The 18,699-nt window shown below is 44.3% G+C and overlaps 1 non-coding gene across 1 annotated transcript; it reads right to left on the bottom strand.

The window, feature by feature from the left end:
• Positions 1-3,587: 3,587 nt before the first annotated feature.
• trnas-uga (transfer RNA serine (anticodon UGA)) lies at positions 3,588-3,669 on the bottom strand. The gene has a single exon. It is a non-coding gene; the product is annotated as a tRNA-Ser (tRNA).
• Between the last annotated feature and the right edge of the window lie 15,030 nt (positions 3,670-18,699).

The following is an 18,699-nucleotide window of genomic DNA, read 5'->3' as shown; positions in this document are numbered from 1 at the left end:
GAATTGAATTATTTGAGGAGGTATCAAGGAGGATCGATGAGGGTAGCGCGATTGATGGAGTCAACATGGATTTTAACGAGGCTTTTGACAAAGTCCTACAGGGCAGATTTGTCAAAAATGTAAAAGCCCATTGGATCCAAAGGACATTGGCAAGTTGACTCCAAAATTGGCTGAGCAGCAGGAAGCAAGCGGTTGTGGTCGACGGGTGCTTTTGTGACTGGAAGGCTGTTTCGAGTGGGGTTCCTTGCGGCTTCGTACTCGGTCCCTGCTTTTCATGGTACAGATCATTGATTTAGACTGAAATGTAGGGGGCATGATGAAGAAATTTGCAGATGATACAAAAATTGTTCCTGTGGTTGAGAGTGAGGAGGAAAGCTGTCGACTGCAGGAAAATATCCAGAGAGCAGACAGGTGGAAAGAAAAGTGGCAAATGCAATTCAATCTGAAGAAGTGTGAGGTAATGCATTTAGTGGGGTGGGGGGGGGGGGGTCAAAAAGGCAAGGGAGTATATAATAAATATTGCAATTAATTTGCCATTTACATGCCCATTCTGCAAATTTACTAATGTCTTCCTTTATTATTCGCATTTTTCTTTGTATTAACTACAGCTCGCAATGAGGTGTCGTCCCTAAATTTTGAAATTGTACTTCCGATTCCCGTGTCCAAATCATGAATGTAAATTTTGAACAAAAGTGGTCCCAGCACCGATAAATTGTGAACAACAGTGGTCCCACCACTGATAAAGTGTTAACAACAGTGGTCCTATCACTGATATATTGTGAACAACAGTTGTGCCAGCATCGATAAATTGTGAACAACCGTGGCCCAGCACCGATAAATTGTGAACAGCAGTGGTCCCAGCACCGATAAATTGTGAACAACTGTCGTCCCTGGAATTTTGATCTTGAACTGCAGTTGAAACTTTTGCACAAAAGAAAATAACGTCCCCAAATCGTCCCACGTGAATCTCAAATGCTTTGGGAAGAAGTTCAATAGAAACAATCAGGACTTTAGAGGCACCTCAACGACCTGAACTTTCGTTGAATGAATTGTGTTAGCCATTGCATTCGAACGTGAAATCGCTCTTGACTTTCATCTCATTGAAGCAGAGTGTGGCCGCTTTGCATCTGTGATCATGTCGGTGGCGTGTTTAGATTTGATATTGATCGCTTCCAATTTGTAAAATTTCATCAATCGTCAGGAAAAGGAAACCGAGAATCGAGTTGTCCCTCTTAGCGATGAGCTGAAGGGATTGGTGATCCAAGCAGATCTGGAAAATGCGTGGTGCAATCGGTCAGGAGTTCCAAATCCTCCCTCCAGCCACTCGGCAATGATATTGAATGAACTTTACTCTGGCCCAGTGTCGCCGCTCTGAAATCGAGTATTTCTCCGGCATGTTTTTCTTCATAGTTGCTGGTTTAAGAGTGAAGACTGGCTGGTTGGATTTTCACTCCTACAAGCTTTAATCATTCATTTTTCACTGACTGTAGACAGTTGTTATATTGGTCGCTGCAAACTCAAAGTTTAGCCCAGTGAATTATTGGTTTAGCAGGTGATCTCTTCACCTGTTCTCGGCGGTGTTATCCGTTAGCGTGAAAGTTTGATGGTTCGAGCCCTTATTTTATTCTCAGGATTCATCGCCTCAAAGTTCCAGGGTTTCAACGCATGTTTTGGAATCAAGAAAATGTACCGGAATCATTGCCAGCTGAGCAGGGCTGATATTCCACCATTTACCCTGCGGTCGGAAATCAGGCACATGAATCATATAAAGGAATGGAACATTGGCTTCACGGTAATTACAATTCTCCTTGACAGACAAGCCCCCGAAAGGCCCGAAGGGAGGCCGCATTCGCAGCAGGAGAGCTGGTTCGCTGTGACATGGAGATTTCTGTCGTGAGCGTGACTGTTCCAATGTTCAGAGAATAAATTTCACACCCTTTATTTTGGAAAAGCAAAACGGTGGGGATTTTTGTCATAGCCCGATGCCTTTCGTGTTGTATCAGATGTTCCTCGTTGCGTTACTTTCATCTTGATCGGAGAACTAGTTCGGGCGTCCCTGTGATAAACAGCGACAATTGCCAGTTAATGTTAAATTTAACAACGACTCCACTGCGTTTTTAATCTCACTCTTAAGATGCAGTCCATAAAATGAAAAAAAATCATCACATTCAAAGCATAAAAATCTTATTAAAGTTTTGACTGTGTCTCGGTAACCACGTCAACATCGCCTTCAGTCTGAAATAGAAAGTTATCGATTGATTCATGGTGATTAAAACAGGGATTCAACTACTAACAGGATTCAATTAGCTTCATGTAATTAATTTAATAAGTTCATAACTCTTTTTAAAGTTAATTCCCTGACTGGGAATCGAACCTCGCGGCGGTGAGAGTACCGAATTCTCACCACCAGGCCATTGGGGAGCTCCCAAGATTGCGCACGAGACAAAGTGGAACTGATGACATTAGTTTTTCTTTCACTCTTTCATAATTCATTCAGCTCTGAGTTTATTCTCAGGCCTCTTATCTCTCCTTTTCAGCTTCTGACCGCGGATATTCCTGTGGCTAAATATCAATAATATAGAACATCTCACAGCCCCGGTATATTTGCTGTTTTTCTGTGCAGTTCTGTGCAAAATCAAACTGCACGCAAATACCGACAGTGTCTGTCTCTCACTCCCCACAGAAGCAGCAGGAGATGCCACTTTAAACTGCCAGTTGCTTCAAACGATTCACGATGGACCTGCGTGATCTTGCAGTTTTCCAAGGAGCTGCATTCAGTGCGTGAATTTTGGAAATGGAAACATGTCCATCAGCAGCATGAGAGTATTTTACCTCACTTTCCATTTCATGTACATGCCTAATTGCACTTGGTGATGTCATTGCTTGAACATCACCTCTGTTGCGATATTATTTCGAACAGAAAATGCCATTTTGTGCGAGCAGTTTGTCTGGCAGGAAAATTACCTGAATTACAAAGGGCCAAGTAGGAAAGGCCGCGTTGCTCTGCTTGTTCGCAGCAAAGAATTTTCAGCGTTTCCTTGGGGTTCAGTGTTTAGGATTCGGCGCTTTCATCACCACGGCAATGGTTCGATTGTCGGTCTCAACATCCGCATATTATACACCCTACCATAAGTGTACTGTACTCAAATTGCTGATTTTTTCATTGTGAGGGGAAGAAACATAAACGTGTGGACATTAATTACGAATTCATCAGCTGGGTTGCACCTTTTCTTTTCCTACCGTCTCAGTCTTTCCATCTTTACCCTTCTCTGCTGGTGTTGCAGGTTCCATCATTCTTCGCTGTTCACGATGCCTGAGAAGTCCATCAGGAGAAAACAGGCAAATTCAAGAGACAGAGACAGGGAGAGATTAAAACATAGAAACAAATTGTATAAATGTCAAGTTCTGCGAACGAGCAGAACTGAGAATGGAGCTTGGGAGAGATTCCTTCACGTGTCTTGCAATTTTGCAATTGGGCTCCGAGTTCAAAGCGTCGTTGGCGATGGAGCACCTCTCAAAGGGAGCGAACAAGGTCCGTTCGTTCAAGTTCATATTAATTTGAACACTGAACAAACTTTGAAAAGTGGCGCTGCGAACAGGATTCGAACCTGTGCAGGGAAACCCCATTGGATTTCAAGTCCAACGCCTTAACCACTCGGCCATCGCAGCTGCAAACATCGATGATGCACAGCTATAAATCGGAATGCGTAGGGTTATCACACGAGATTTGTGACACTTTGTTCTCTCAGACAGGTTTCCAACTGGAAACTTACAGCTTGTTAATGTGCTGACTTTGCTGTCTCGGTGATAGAATTCTCATTTATCACGTGAGAAACCGGGGTTCGATTTCCGGTTCGTTTCGGATTATTTTCATTCTCCATTCATAAGATCGCGTGAATTGTGCGACATTCGCCCTCAGCTTCAATCTGCGCACCATTTGAGACATTTTCCATTCTCCACGTGTATTGCGTCGAAGCTGGGTTGGAAAATCACATTGCAAGTCTAACGCCTTAATCATTCGGTCATCGCTGCTGCAAGCGACAAATCCGACACCGCTGCAGAAGAGAATGAAGAAGGTTATGACAGGAGAACTCTGAGACTGTATGTTCTTTTCGACAGGTTTCGAACTGAGCGCATGCCGCCGGCTGCGATGCGGACTTTGTTATTTCAGTAATAAAATTCTTGATTTCTGCGCGGGAGGCGCGGGTTCGATCACCACCCAATAGAGGAGCATTTTTCATTCTCCATTCATGAGGTCGAGTGAATTGGGATACATTTGCATTCAGCTTCAATTTGAACACCATCTTGTGACATTTTCCTTTCTCCATGTGTGTTGTCGTCGACAGAACCTCTGCATTCTGTCCTCCATGAACTGGAATTAAGACAATCCTGCCGACCACACCGCTGACAAGACGTGAGAAGCTAATTCGTGATTTTGAACTAAAAATGGTAACACCGCAGGGCTCGTCCGGGATCTCTCACACAACAATCAGCAAATCCCCAAAGCGAGATATCATACCCGAAGACCAACGAGCCACTGATAACAGAGGGGTGCAACCAATGCAGAATGCTGTGCCACCCACAGCCGATCGGCCACCATTCTCTACATCCTATCACTTTTTCTATTCCGATGTACGGCAATGTGAAGCCGTACATTAACTATTTCATATCAACAATATTAGCCTCTCTTTACCACATTCGTTTCGAATGTGTGAGTTGTATTATCAAGTGAGACTTTGCAGAATTAATTGCTCTGAAGCGACATTGTTGTCTGTCTCGGCATCCGCAGATTATCCACTCTCCCACAAGTATAACATTGACCACACTTCAAAAATACTTCATTGGTTGTAAAGCGCTTTGGGAGGTCTTGAGGTGGTGAAAAGCGCTTTATAAATACAAGACTTTGTTTTTATACTGGGCTAAAAGTACTGATGATTTCACTATGAGGACGAAGAGACATCAATATGTGGACATTGGCTACGAATTCATCATCTGGGTTGGTCCTTTACATTTCCGACCGTCTCAGTCTTTCGATCTTTACCGTTCTCTGCTGGTGTCGCAGGTTCGATGAGCTTTGGCCGTTCAACGAAGCCTGAGAAGTCCATCAGGGGAAAACAGAGAGGGACAGAGATAGGGAGAGATTGAGAGATCTAAGTATAGAAAAAAAGCTTGATTATCAAGTTAGCAGAATTTGAAATGAAGCTTGACAAAGATGGAATCATACACTCATAGAATCGTTACTGCACAGAAGGAGGCCATCCGGCCCATTGAGCCTGCCCCGGCTCTCTTTAAGAGCAATCCAGTTAGTCCCATTCCCCCGTTCTTTCCCTGTAGACCCGCAAATATTTTCCTTCAAATACTTATCCAATTCCTTTTAGAAAGTCATGATTAAATCTGCTTCCACCAACCTTTCAGGAGATGCATTCCAGATTATAACTACTCGCTGATTTAAAACGTTTTTCCTCATATCGCCTTTGGTTCTTTTGTCAACCACCGTAAATCTGTGTCCTCTGGTTCTCGACCATTCCGCCAACGGGAGCAGTTTCTGTTTATTTACTTTATCTCAACCCGTCATGATTATGAACACTTCTATCAAATCTCCTCTCAACCTTCCTGCCCGAAGGAGAACAATCCCAGCTTCTCCAGTCTATCCACGTAACTGAAGTCCTTCATCCCTGAAACCATTCCAGTAAATCTTTTCTGCATCCTCTCTCTGGTACTTCACATCCTTCCTGAAGTGCGGTACCCAGAATTGGACACAATACTCCAGTTGTGGATTATTGTGAAGTTTCCTTCACACACCTTGAAATTTTGCAAGAGACCGCTGGGCTCCCAATTAAAAGGCTCTGCCGCGGTGGAGGATCTGTCTGAGAGAAGGAAATGCGGTCCTTTATTTCCAGTTCATACTTATTTGAGCATTGAACAATACTTTAAACAATAGCGCCGCGAGCAGCATTCCAATGTTTCACCGAAAGACCCTTTCCAGTTTTATATCGAACGTCTGAACCACTCGGCCATCACAAGCAGCGAGTGCTAGTAATGCAGGGCTGTAAATCAGAATGCGCAAGGTACTCAGAGGAGATTTGTGGAATTATATGTTGTTTCAAACAGGTTTCCAACTGGACACAGAGAGCCCGATTCCATGCAAACGTTGCTGTTTCACTGGTAGAATTTTCACTTACCACGCGAGGGAACAGGGTTCGTATTCCCGACCAATTAAGGGGCATTTTTGTTCTGCACCTCTGAGATCGCCTGAATTGGGATAAATTCACCTTCAGTTTCAATCTGCACACCGCCGTGAGACATTTTACTTTCTCCATGTGTGTTGCGTCGATAAACCGGCTGCCTTCCGGCCCCTTGTCCTCAAATATGCTCGAGAATTAAATCAATCCTGCTTTCTGCAACGCTGAAAAGATGTGAGAAATAAATAAGTGAATCTTCATTGGAAATAGTGAAACAGGAGGGTTCTGGGATTTGAACTGGGGACCTTTCACGTATCAATCAGTGAAACGCCCAAAATGACAATCATAATCCGAGAACAAGGAGCCGTCAGTAACACAACCGGACAACCAGTCGGAAATTTCCCTGCTACCCACAACCGATCGCCCATTCATTCAGACCGCTTCTGTCCATCGAATCATCGAATAGTTGCAGCACAGAAGGAGGCTATTCGGCTCATCGAGCCCGTGCCTGCTTTTTGTGAGATCAATCCAATTATTCCCATTCCGCAGCCCTTTCCCGTTGCTCTGCATTTTTCCCCTTCAAATTCCTTTTTAAAGTCACGATTGAATCTGCTTCCACCATCCTTTCAAGCAGCGCATTCCAGATCAGAACTACTCGCTGCTTAATTAAGTTTTTCCTCATATCGCCTTTGGTTCTTTTGCAATCACCTCAAATTCGTGACCTCTGGTTTCCGACCATTCCGCCAATTAAAACAGCTTCCCTTGATTTACTTTATCTGAACCCTTCATGACTTTGAACACTTCGATCAAATCTCCTCTGAACCTTCTCTGCTCTCAGGGGAACAACCCAGCATCCGGCAAATACGGTCAATTAGCTTCAATTAATTTATTTGATCATTAAACAGACCTTTAAAGACATGCCTTGTTTTGTGGAAGTGTGAGCTGGTGGTTTAAATCGCTGATTTCAATGTCTGGGGCGTTTCTCGATTCGAATTTTATCACTGACATAATTTCTGCCATGATGTGGAGATGCCGGTGATGGACTGGGGTGGATAAATGTAAGGAATCTTACAACACCAGGTTATAGTCCAACAAATTTATTTTAAAATCACAAGCTTTCGGAGATTATCCCCTTCGTCAGGTGAATGAGTGAAAAGGTTCTCAAATCGCATATCTTATACTAGGCTGGGACAGCATCACACCAATCAAAAGGTGTCGTTGTTATTCAAACAGGCCAGTCACGGAGAACAGCACGTCCCAGTACACTGGATATACATTGTGTCAATTACACAGACAGACGGAAAGAAACCCAAATGGCAGAGAGAGAGAGGGAATATTAAAAACATATTTTTCCCCTTTTTGCTGGTGGGGTTACGTGTAGCGTGACATGACCCCAAGATCCCGGCTGAGGCCGTCCTCATGGGTGCTGAACTTGGCTAACAACTTCTGCTCGACGATTTGGCGTTGTCGTGTGTCTCGAAGGCCGCCTTGGAGAACGCTTACCCGAAGATCGGTGGCTGAATGTCCTTGACTGCGAAAGTGTTCCTCGACTGGGAGTGAACCCTCCTGTCTGGCGATTGTTGCGCGGTGTCCGTTCATCCGTTGTCGCAGTGTCTGCATGGTCTCGCCAATGTACCATGCTCCGGGGCATCCTTTCCTGCAACGTATGAGGTAGACAATGTTGGCCGAGTCACAGGAGTATGAACCATGTACCTGGTGGGTGGTGTCCTCTCGTGTGATGGTGGTATCCGTGTCGATGATCTGGCATATCTTGCAAATGTCCATTTCGACCTGTTCACAGAAAACCCGATTGCAGTGCGATGGAGCAGAGGATGTGAAAGAAGCTGAAAGTGAAAGTGCAGATTTTAGTTTCATCACGGGGACAGGACACGTTTCCACAGATAAGGACATCTCACCTTAAGATTGTTTCCAGCAGAGTGGGACAGGTGATCAGAGTGACCGGGCTCTAGCGGCGCAATCGACCCTTATATGAGTTACAGGCTCGGGAAATGCCGGGGTTTTTAATTCGAGTCTCACCGAGATCAAACAATCCTTTTGTTTGTGAACATTTCGACCGGAGTTGAAGGTAGAATTGATGTTTTCCAAAATGCATCTACTTATCTGAATTGCCATGTGATTCCTCCGGTCTACGCTGTTGCAATAACAGATGAGATGTTTAGTATTACTTGTTTACAGGAGGGAGGCTGCAGTTTTGTAGACACAAAGTATGATTTTGATCAATCTTCAAATCGTGGGATTTAACTGGAGCTTCAAACCAGCGCCTTCGACCGATCAGCCAGGATACTTTCCATCCTACACTTCAGGAGCTAGTTTTACAGGAATAGAATTACTGCAAACAATAATTCGACCCCTGAAGCACCAATGGTCGCACGGCAGCAGGATGCATGTGTCCAGTTAGAAACCTGTCTGAAGGAACATGCAGTCTGAGAGAGCCGGAAGTCCAGCAGATTGACTTTCGGTCTGAGCAGGTGTTGAGTCTCCTTCTTGAGAGAGTTTCGCCAATCCAGCTCAGAATGGTTTAAGAATCATGAATTCGGGTGGGACTGGAGCCGTTTGTGTAAGATGAAGTGTCGGGGGCAGTTTCACATCCTTGACGGACATTAATGATCCTGCTGCGGTTTTGCTGCAAAATTTCACTTCCCAGCTCCCGAACTAAAATCCAATGCCGTTGCAACTCGAATCCACAACCTTTGAATGGCTTATCAAACAAAACAAGTAGAAGTCCAACACACTAGCCATTGCACCACAGGGTCAGTTGTCAAAAAAACCGAATAAAAAAGAAAGACGTGTTTCTCCGGACCAGGGGCAAAGTGAGAATGGATGTTATTCAAAAAACTGTCCCCTCGAATCTGTCTTCATTTATTTTTTTGTAAAGCTTCAATTTTAAAAGTTATAAAAAGCCTAAATAAATAAAGTAAATTATAAGAATCGAATCCGTGATTAAGACTTTACAACACACTGTAAGCAACCGAGTTAACCGGCCGTGCTGACGGTCCATTAGACATTTTAATTAATTTCTGTACCTGTACGCTAGTTGGTCGCGCTTTCTGTACTTAAGCACATAAGAACATAAGAAATAGTAGCAGGAGCAGGCCAATCGGCCCCTCGAGCCTGCTCCGCCATTCAATAAGATCATGGCTGATCTGATCCTAACCTCAAATCTAAATTCATGTCCAATTTCCTGCCCGCTCCCCGTAACCCCTAATTCCCTTTACTTCTAGGAAACTGTCTATTTCTGTTTTAAATTTATTTAATGATGTAGCTTCCACAGCTTCCTGAGGCAGCAAATTCCACAGACCTACTACCCTCTGAGTGGACCCCTAAATCTCTCTGCTCCTCCACAATTCCCAGTTTCTCACCTTTTAGAAAACATTCTGATTTATCTTTGGTAGATTTAAAGTGGATGACCTCGCTCTCCCCCACATTGAACTATATTTGCCGCAGTTTTGCCCACTCACTGAATCTATCAATTCCCACTTTTCAACTTCCTGCTTCTATCTTCATGACATTTTGCGTCACCAGAAGGCTGCGTGTTCAAATCACGGGGTAACCGTTACTTTTCGAGCTGATCAGATTCTGTATCGTTCCGGGATGAATATTTTATCTGCTTTTTCTCAAAAAACAGAACCTTGCTGTAAAGTCTGCTTCCCTGGCTCTCAAATTTCAGGAAGGCGTCTCATTCCGCCCTCGACTTTTGATTTTGACCTGCGGTTGAAACGTTTGCAAAGAGGGAAAGGAAGTCCCCAAATCGCTCCACGTGAATCTCAAACGGTTTGGGAAGAAGTTCAGTTCAAACAATCAGGAATTTAAAGGCACCTCAATGACCTGCACTTTCTTGGAATGAGTTTTGTTCGCCATTGCATTCGACCGTGAAATCGCTCCCGGCTTTCATCTCACTGAAGTGAAGAGTGTGACCGCGTTCCACCTGTCAGAGTGGAAGTGACGAGTTTGGGGTCGGTGTGGGTCGTTTACAACTTTTGATATCTCACCAAGCAGCAGGTAAAAAGAAACTTGGAATCAAATTGTCCCTGTCAGTGATGAATTGAAGTGAATATCGCTCCAAGCAGATCTGAACAACTCGCAGTGCAGCCGCACAGGAGTTCCAAATCCACCTTCTCGCCACTCGGCAATCGCATGAACTGAACTTTACTCTGACCCAGTGTCACAGCGCTGAAATCGAGTATCTCTCGACCTCACGTTTTCTTAACATCATAGTTACTTGTTTAAGATTGAAAACTGCCGTCCGCTTCACTGTAAGTGCAAGAGACAACTTTGTCGACAACGAGTCGTGTCACGGACCTGCTCGTTTGTCCTGCTCATTTCATCTCATCTCATTTTCAGTAAACCTGAACATTACTGGAATAGAGAATGGCGAATCACAGCTCGAGAAATCAATCCTCTGGACCACGAGGGGACTGAGTCTTCCAACATACAGGTGTTTAATGGCAAGGTGAGTTTAATGTTCAGGAATAATAGAGCACAGATTTTCACTCGTGCAAACTTCACACACTTTATTTTGGAAAAGTAAACTGACAGTCGAGAGAGGTTATATTAATCGCTGCAACCTGAATTTTTAGCTCGTTCAATCAGTGGTTCAAGAACAAACGTGTGCTGTCTCTGTGGCGCAATCGGTTAGCGCGTTCGGCCGAACGGTTGGTGGTTTGAGCCCACCCAGAGACGGTAGGGTATCTTTTATCTTCATGGTCTCGCATTTCCTGGTTTCTGATATTTGTTTTGGCTGCAAAACAAATGCCCGCTTTCGATGGCCAGCTGAGCACGGCCGATCTTCCACCATTTCACCTGTGATTGGCTTCGCCGAAATCTGAATTCTTCTTGACAGACAAGGTCCGAAGGTTGCAGGAGAGCCGCTTCACTCTGACATGGATATTTCTGCAATGAGCGACACCAGACTGTTTCCACAATGAATGTCACTCCCTTTTATTTTGGAAACGCAAAATTGTATTCACATTCCGATGGATTTCAATTGATTTGTGAGAGATCATGAAAGGATCCTGCAGCGCTGCCTCGGATAATAACAACAGTTCTAAGCCGCATTTCAGTCGCGGCAACAAATCCTTACATCCGAGTATCTGCACCCTTAAATCCGAGTATCTGCACCCTTAAATCCAAGTATTTGCACCCTTGCACCGGAGTATCTGCACCCTCACACCGGAGTATCTGCACCCTTGCACCGGAGTATCTGCACCCTCACACCGGAGTAGCTGCGCCTTTACAACCATTAACTCATCAACTGTCCCCAATCATCTTTATCAGCGTCAGGAGCCCTAAACAAAACCCAATAGAGAAGAAATTGGCTTTATAATTCTTCACTAATGTACGGACACATTTTTATTTACGGTGCTTCAAGGGATATGTGGGGAAAGTGGCCGCTGATACTCAGAAACTACTGCTTGTTGCTTCATTTTTTCCAGCGGGCTCGTTGGTCGAGGGGAATGATTCTCGCTTTGGGTTTGTTGTTTGAAATATGCGAGAGATCCCGGGTTCAAATCCCGGACGAGCCCTCATTTCCCCCGACCTGTGATCTTGAGCTGCTGTTCAAACTGGCAGGGTGTTTGGAGGTATCTCAATGATCTCACGTCTTCTGAATGCATTCTGCTCGCAATTGCAATTGACCTTGCAACCGCTCTCGGATTTCCTCTCACTGAAGCAGAATGTGGCCGCTTTTGATCTGTCAGCGTGGAAGTGACGTGGTTGTGGTTGATAACCGCGGGCACACCTGTCCGGATATTGGTATTCAGAATGTACAAAATGTTGTCGCAAATGCTCTGTTGTCATCCAGGGAGCTCTAGTTTTGCGTGCCCAACCTTTCCCCGAGTAAGAATGTGTCCAGTCTGTACCCGGACTATCTCCCCACTCAAAGCCTCCCATTGCTCATTTACTGTTTTACCTGCCAATCTTTGATTCCAATCCACCTGGACCCGATCCCTTTTCAACTCGCTGAAATTCGCTCTTCCCAGTTGAGTATTTTCATACTTGATTTTTCCTTGCATTGTCCATAACTACACTAAACCCGCTGCAAATGCTCCCCCACTGAATCATGCTCCATTTGCCCCACTTCTTTCCCCTAAATAAATCCAACACTGCTTCCTTCCTCGTTGGACTGAAAACATACGGATTAAGAACGTTCTCTTGTACACATTTCAGGAATTGCTCGCCCTCTTTGACTTTTACACTGCTATATCCCAGTCTATATTCGGATAAATGAAGTTCCCTTTCATCACTACTCTAAAATTATTGCATCTTTCTGCAATTTACCTGCCAATTTGCTCCTCTATCTCCTTCCCACTATTTGGTCGCCTGTAGAATGCACCCAGCACCGTAATAGCTCCTCAATTGTTCCTTAATTCTAACCAAAAAGCATGGCCACCCTTTCGACCGCTGTAACAGTATTTTTGATCAATAGTGCCTGCTCCCCTCTACCCCCTCCCCCCACTTTTTCTCCCTGCCTTTCCTGAATACGTTGTAGCCAGGAATATTTAAGTGGCCATTCCTCCGCTTGTTTGAGCCAGTTCTCCATTACTGACACTATAACATAATCGGGTGTTACCACTTGTGTCTGCAGCTCACCAACATTATTTACCAAGTGTGTTGAACACAACATCAGGGCATAAGGGTATTACAAGTTCTATTGCCCAATTAAATGTTCTAGGCATTAATGTACGTAGCATAAGAAATAAAACAAGTGAATTAGAAGCGTAAATTCAGCTTATAGTGCATGACGTAGTGCTCATCACTGAGACCTGACTACAAACTTGGCATGACTGGCAGATAAATATTTCAAGTTATATGCCATTTAGAAAGGATAGGGACATTGGAAATGGCGGTGGAGTAGCGATATTGAGGAGGGGTACTATTACTGCATTAGAAAGAAGACATATCAGTAAAGGTGAGCACGCAGTAGAAAGGCTTTGCGTAGAAATTAGCAACAGAATAGAATGCAAGACGTTGGTGGGAGTTGTTCATAGACTTCCGGACAGCAGTGAAAAATTAACAGGATACACAGAAGCGGAAAGGGTGTTAGGGGTCTGGAACTCACTGTCTGAAAGGGTGGCCGAGGCAGAAAACCTCAACTCATTTAAAAAGTACTTGGATGTGCATCTGAAGTGCCGTAACCTACAGGGCTATGGACCAAGTGTTAGAAAGTGTGATTAATTTGGATAGCTCTTTTTCGGTCGGTACAGATACGATGGGCTGAATGGCTTCCTTCTGTTCTGTAACTTTCTATCATTCTGTGATCCGTGTGTGGAGGGATTCGCTCAATCATCACACGTGCTGAGACACCAGCGAGTTCACATCTGATTGCAGGGCTTGGATTCTGCTGTTTATCGCATCCAGGACTGCTGATATTAATAACCCCTATAACTTAGCTGGAGTTTAATATTCTGGATATATGTTAAATAAATCAGCTTTGTTTTAAACACCTTGTTGTAGATTTTGGTTTTTCCCACCTGAGTGTTTAGCATCACCTGGCGAGAGCTCAGAAAGGACAATCTGGGAGGAGGATCGGCCTTTGGGAACAGAACTTCTGCCTGAACACAGTCCTTCAGGGCCACACTGAGAGTGGCAAACGGCACTTTGGTCTTTCCCGTCTCTCTTCACTGACAGCAAAGTCGCCGTGCGGCGTCCAGTCTAAAAATGACTGTGGTAATTATTCTCTGAAGATTTAACCTGTTTGCGTGACAGTCTTGAGTCTACTATTTAAGGCAGGCGTTAACTGATTTAAAATAAACCCGCTTAAAACAAATGGGTTCTGAATTGTGATTTCCGTGAAGCCAATGTTCCATTCCTTTACATGATTCATGTGCCCGCTCTCCGACCACTGGGTAAATGGTGGAATATCAGCTGGCTATGACAACGTTACATTTTCTTGCAGACCAAACACACATTGAAACCCTGGAACTTTGAGGCGATGAATCCTTCGGGGAAATGAAATAAGGGTTCGAACCATCAAACTTTCTCGCTAAGTGATAGCACCACCGCAACAGACGAAGAGATCACCTGCTAAACCAATAATTCACTGAGCTAAACTTTAAGATTGCAGCCACCAATATAACAGCTATCTACTGTCAGTTTACTTCTCCAAAATGATTGGTTGAAGCTTGCAGGAGTGAAAATCCAACGAGCCGGTCTTCACTCTTAAACCAGCAACTGTGAAGTTAAGAGAAACGTGCCGGAGAAATACTCGATTTCAGCGCGGTGACACAAGGCCAGTGTAAAGGTCAGTTCATATGATCGCTGAGTGGAGAGAGGGTGGATTTGAAATTCCTGAGCGCCTGCACTGCGCACTTTTCAAATCTGCTTGGAGCACCAATCCCTTCAATTCTTCACTTGCAGGGACAGTTCGATTCTCTTTCTTTTCCTGGAGGCTTGGTGAAATTTTAAAAATTAAAAGAGACTAATATTAAAGCGAACCTCGTCAGTGACATGCTCACAGATACAAAGCGGCCAGACTCTGCTTCAGTGAGATGAAAGCCCAGAGCGGTTTCAAGGTCGAATGCAATTGCAAACAAAGCTCGTTCAATGAAAGTGGAAGTCATTGAGGTGCCTTTAAGGTCCTGATTGTTTGAACTGAACTTCTTTTGAAAGCGTTTGAGATTGAGGTGGAGTGATTTGGGGATTTCTTTTCCCTCTTTGCAAAAGTCTGAACCGCAACTAAAGATAAAAAGTCAACGGCGAAATTGGGGATTCTCCGGGATATGGACCTCGAATGGAGAATTATACCCCGACCTCAACGAGCCCAGAAACAAGAACGTGTCCTTACATTAACGTGTTACGCTCACATTCTATGAGAGGTCTGTCCGCAAAATAAAAGGGCATTTTGAAGAGATATTCTGAGCAGTTCCGTATTGGACCCTGAACAAAGTACAAACCCCGCACGATGCTTTTGCTGGTCAAATTCACTAAACATCATAAATTCCACAAAAGCACCACGGGGAGTTGAATCTGTGACCGGAGTTCTTTAAGCAACTAAGCCACGGAGCCAATTCACGAGCACGCTTCTCACTTCCTCATTAATATCTGTGCTACACATTCTGTTGAGGGTTCAGACTGTTTTATCTTTGTCAATTTGATAGAAAATAAAAGCAAGAGTCGATCATTCTGCTCTGCCATTCAAAATGATCATGGCTGATCGTCTAATTCAGTACCCTGTTCCCGCTTTTACCCATATCCCTTGAGCATTAAGAAATATATCTATCTGCTTATTGAATAAGTCTAATGACTTGGCCTCCACTGCCTTCTGTGGTAGTGAATTCCACAGGTTCACCACCCACCGAGTGAATAAATTTCTCCTCATCTCGGTTCTAAATGACATACCCCGTATCCTGAGACTGTGACCCCTGGTTCTGGACTCCCCAGCCACCGGGAACATCCTCCCTGCATCTAGTCTGTCTCGTCCTGTTAGAATTTTATATGTTTCGATGAGATCACCCCTCATTCTTCTAAACTCGAGCGAATATAGGCCTGGTCGACCCAATCTCTCCTCATACGTCAGTCCTGCCATCCTCGGAACAAGTCTGCAAAACCTTCGTTGCACTCCCTCCATGGCAATGACATCTTTCCTCAGATAAGGAGACCAAAACTGCACACAATACTCCAGATGGCGTCTCACCAAGGCCCCGTACAACTGCAGTAAGACATTCCCTGTTCCTGTACTCAAATCCTCTTGCATTGAACGCCAACATACCATTCGCCTTCCTAACTGCTTGCTGCATCTGAATGCTCGCTTTCAGCGACTGGTGTACAAGGACACCCAGGTCTCGTTGCACCTCCCCATTTTCCCAATCTATCACCATTCAGATAATAAACTGCCTTTCTGTTTTGACAAAAAAAGTAGATAACCTCACATTTATCCACGTTATACTGCATCTGCCATGTTCTTGCCCACTCACCCAACTTGTCGAAATCACATTGGACGCTCTTTGCATCCTCCTCACAGCTCGCATTCCACCCCAGCTTTGCGTCGTCTGCAAACTTGGAAATGTTACATTCCGTTCCGTTCCCTCATCCAAATCATTGACATATATTGTGAATAGCTGGGGTCCCAAGCACTGATCCCTGCCGTGCCCCACTAGTCACTGCCTGCCACCCGGGAAAAGACCAGTTTATTCCCACTCTTTCCAGTCTGTCAACCAATTCTCAATCCAGGCCAGTCTATTCCCCGAATCCCATGTGCTTTAATTTTGCACACGGTCCTCTTCTGTGGGACCATATCAAAGGCCTTCTGAAAATCCATGTTTCCCACATCCACTGGTTCTCACCTATCTAATCTACTAGTTACATCCTCAAAAAACTCCAGTAGATTTGTTAAGCATGATTTCCCTTTCATAAACCTATGCTGACTTTATCAAATCCCATTAATGCCTTCTAATTGTTCTGTTATCACATCTTTTAAAATAGACTCGAGCATTTTCCCCACTACTGATGTGAGGCTAACTGGTCTTTAATTCCCTGTTTTTTCTACCCCTCCTTTTTTTTTAAAAAAAGTGCGGTTACATTTGCAACCCTCCAATCTGTAGGAATTGTGCCAGAGTATAGAATTTTGGAAGATGATCACCAATGCATGCACTCTTTCCAGGGCCACTTCGTTTGGTACTCTGGGATGTAGATTATCAGGCCCTGGGGATGTGTCAGCCTTTAACTCCATTAATTTCCCAAGCATTTTTTCTTTTAAAAGTAATACTGGTTTCCTTCAGTAGAAACTTGGTTCCTCACATTTCTGGAAGGTTGTCTGTGTCCTACTTTGAGAACAGAACCAAAGTATGTTTTTAATTGTCTTCACTAAATCTTTTTCTCTTGACATTTAGAGAAACTTTTACAGTCAGTTTTTTATGTTCCTGCTAGTTTACTCTCATACTCTAATTTTTCCCTCTTAGTCAATCTCTGTCCTCCTTTGCTGAATTTTAAACTGCTTCCAATCCTCAGGCTTGTTGCTTTTTCTAGCAATTTTATATGTCTCCTCTTTGGATAAATACTATCCCTAATTTCTTTTGTAAGCCACCATTCCTGTTTTATTTTTGTGCCAGACAGGAATCAATAATTGTTGTAATTCCTGCATATGTTCTTTAAATATTAGCCATTGCCTATCCAACGTCATCCCTTTGTGAAGTTCCCCAATCCATCCTAGCCAACTCACACTTTCATAATTTCCTTCATTTAGATTCAAGACCCCAGTTTCGGATTCAACTACTTCACTCTCCATCTGAAATAAGGAATTCTATCATGTTATGGTCGCTCTTCTCTAAGGGAGCCCGCAAAAGATTGTTAATCAATCCATTCTCATCGCACAATACCCAATCTAGGATCGCCTGTTCTCTAGTTGGTTCCTCAATGTATTGGTCTAGAAATCAATCATGTGCACGCCAGGAATTCCTTCCCCAGAGTATTATTGCTAATTTGGTTTGACCAAACTACATGTTAAATTAAGTCAGCGTGATTACAGTTGTACCCTTCTTGCATGCGTCTCCTATTTCCTGTTTAATGCCCTCTCCTACATCACTACTCTTTGGGGGGCAATAGACAACCCCCACCATTTTCTGCCCCTTGGTATTTTAGCTCCACCCATACAGATTCCATATCGTGATTTTCTGAACCAATATCCTTCCTCACTATTGCGTTGATTTCCTCCTTTACTAACAACGCTACCTCACATCATTTCACTTTTTGCCTGTCCTTCCTAAATATTGACTACCCCTGGGTGTTCAGTTCCTATCCTTGGTCACCCTGCAGCCATGTCTCCCTAATCGTAACTTTTTCATACCCATTAATCTCTGTGCTGTTAATGCATCGACCTTATTGCAAATGCTCCACACATTAAGACAATGCCTTCAGACTGGTCTTGAAGATTGCTAGTTAACTGGTATTTTTTTTGCACTATGGCCCTATTTGTTTTTTTGCTCTTGTTGTCTCTGCCTGCCACTATTGCTTCCTCCCTTTGTCTTGTTTCTATCCTTGTTTTCCCCTCCTGTCTCCCTGCTCAGGTTCCCATCCCCCTGCCATTCCAGTTTAAACCTTCCCCAACAGCACGAGCAAAATCCCCTGCAAGGACATCAGTCCTGTTGCGGCTCCGGTGTAACCCATCCCACTTGTACAGGTCCCACCTTCTGCAGAACGGTCCCATTGTCCCATGAATTTAAATCCCTCCCTCCGACACCATCACTGCAGCCACACATTCATCTGGTCTATTCTCCTGTTCCGATAGCCGGAGAGACCAGCAGCCAGTGCTCATGCGAGGAGAGCCCAACACTCGCCAGGCTTGGCAAATTGGTCAATCGATGCCGTCAGGGAAGAGCCAATTCCGGCGACATGTGCCCAGGACCAGTGTTAGAGGCAAGTGAACCAGTCATTCCTGACCGACACCATTTTGCTACAAACCCACCACAGCTTTGCCCTGGATCTCAATGCGAATCGTTGGGGGGGGGGGGGGGGATTGTTTGCTGCAGCCGTGGGATTCTGCAAAAACAATTCTCAAACCAGA

Source organism: Heptranchias perlo, chromosome 20 (assembly GCF_035084215.1).
Source record: "Heptranchias perlo isolate sHepPer1 chromosome 20, sHepPer1.hap1, whole genome shotgun sequence".
NCBI classification, from domain to species: Eukaryota; Metazoa; Chordata; class Chondrichthyes; order Hexanchiformes; family Hexanchidae; genus Heptranchias; species Heptranchias perlo.
The sequence above is the reverse complement of the archived record's forward strand: the minus strand, read 5'-3'. Positions and strand labels throughout refer to the sequence as shown.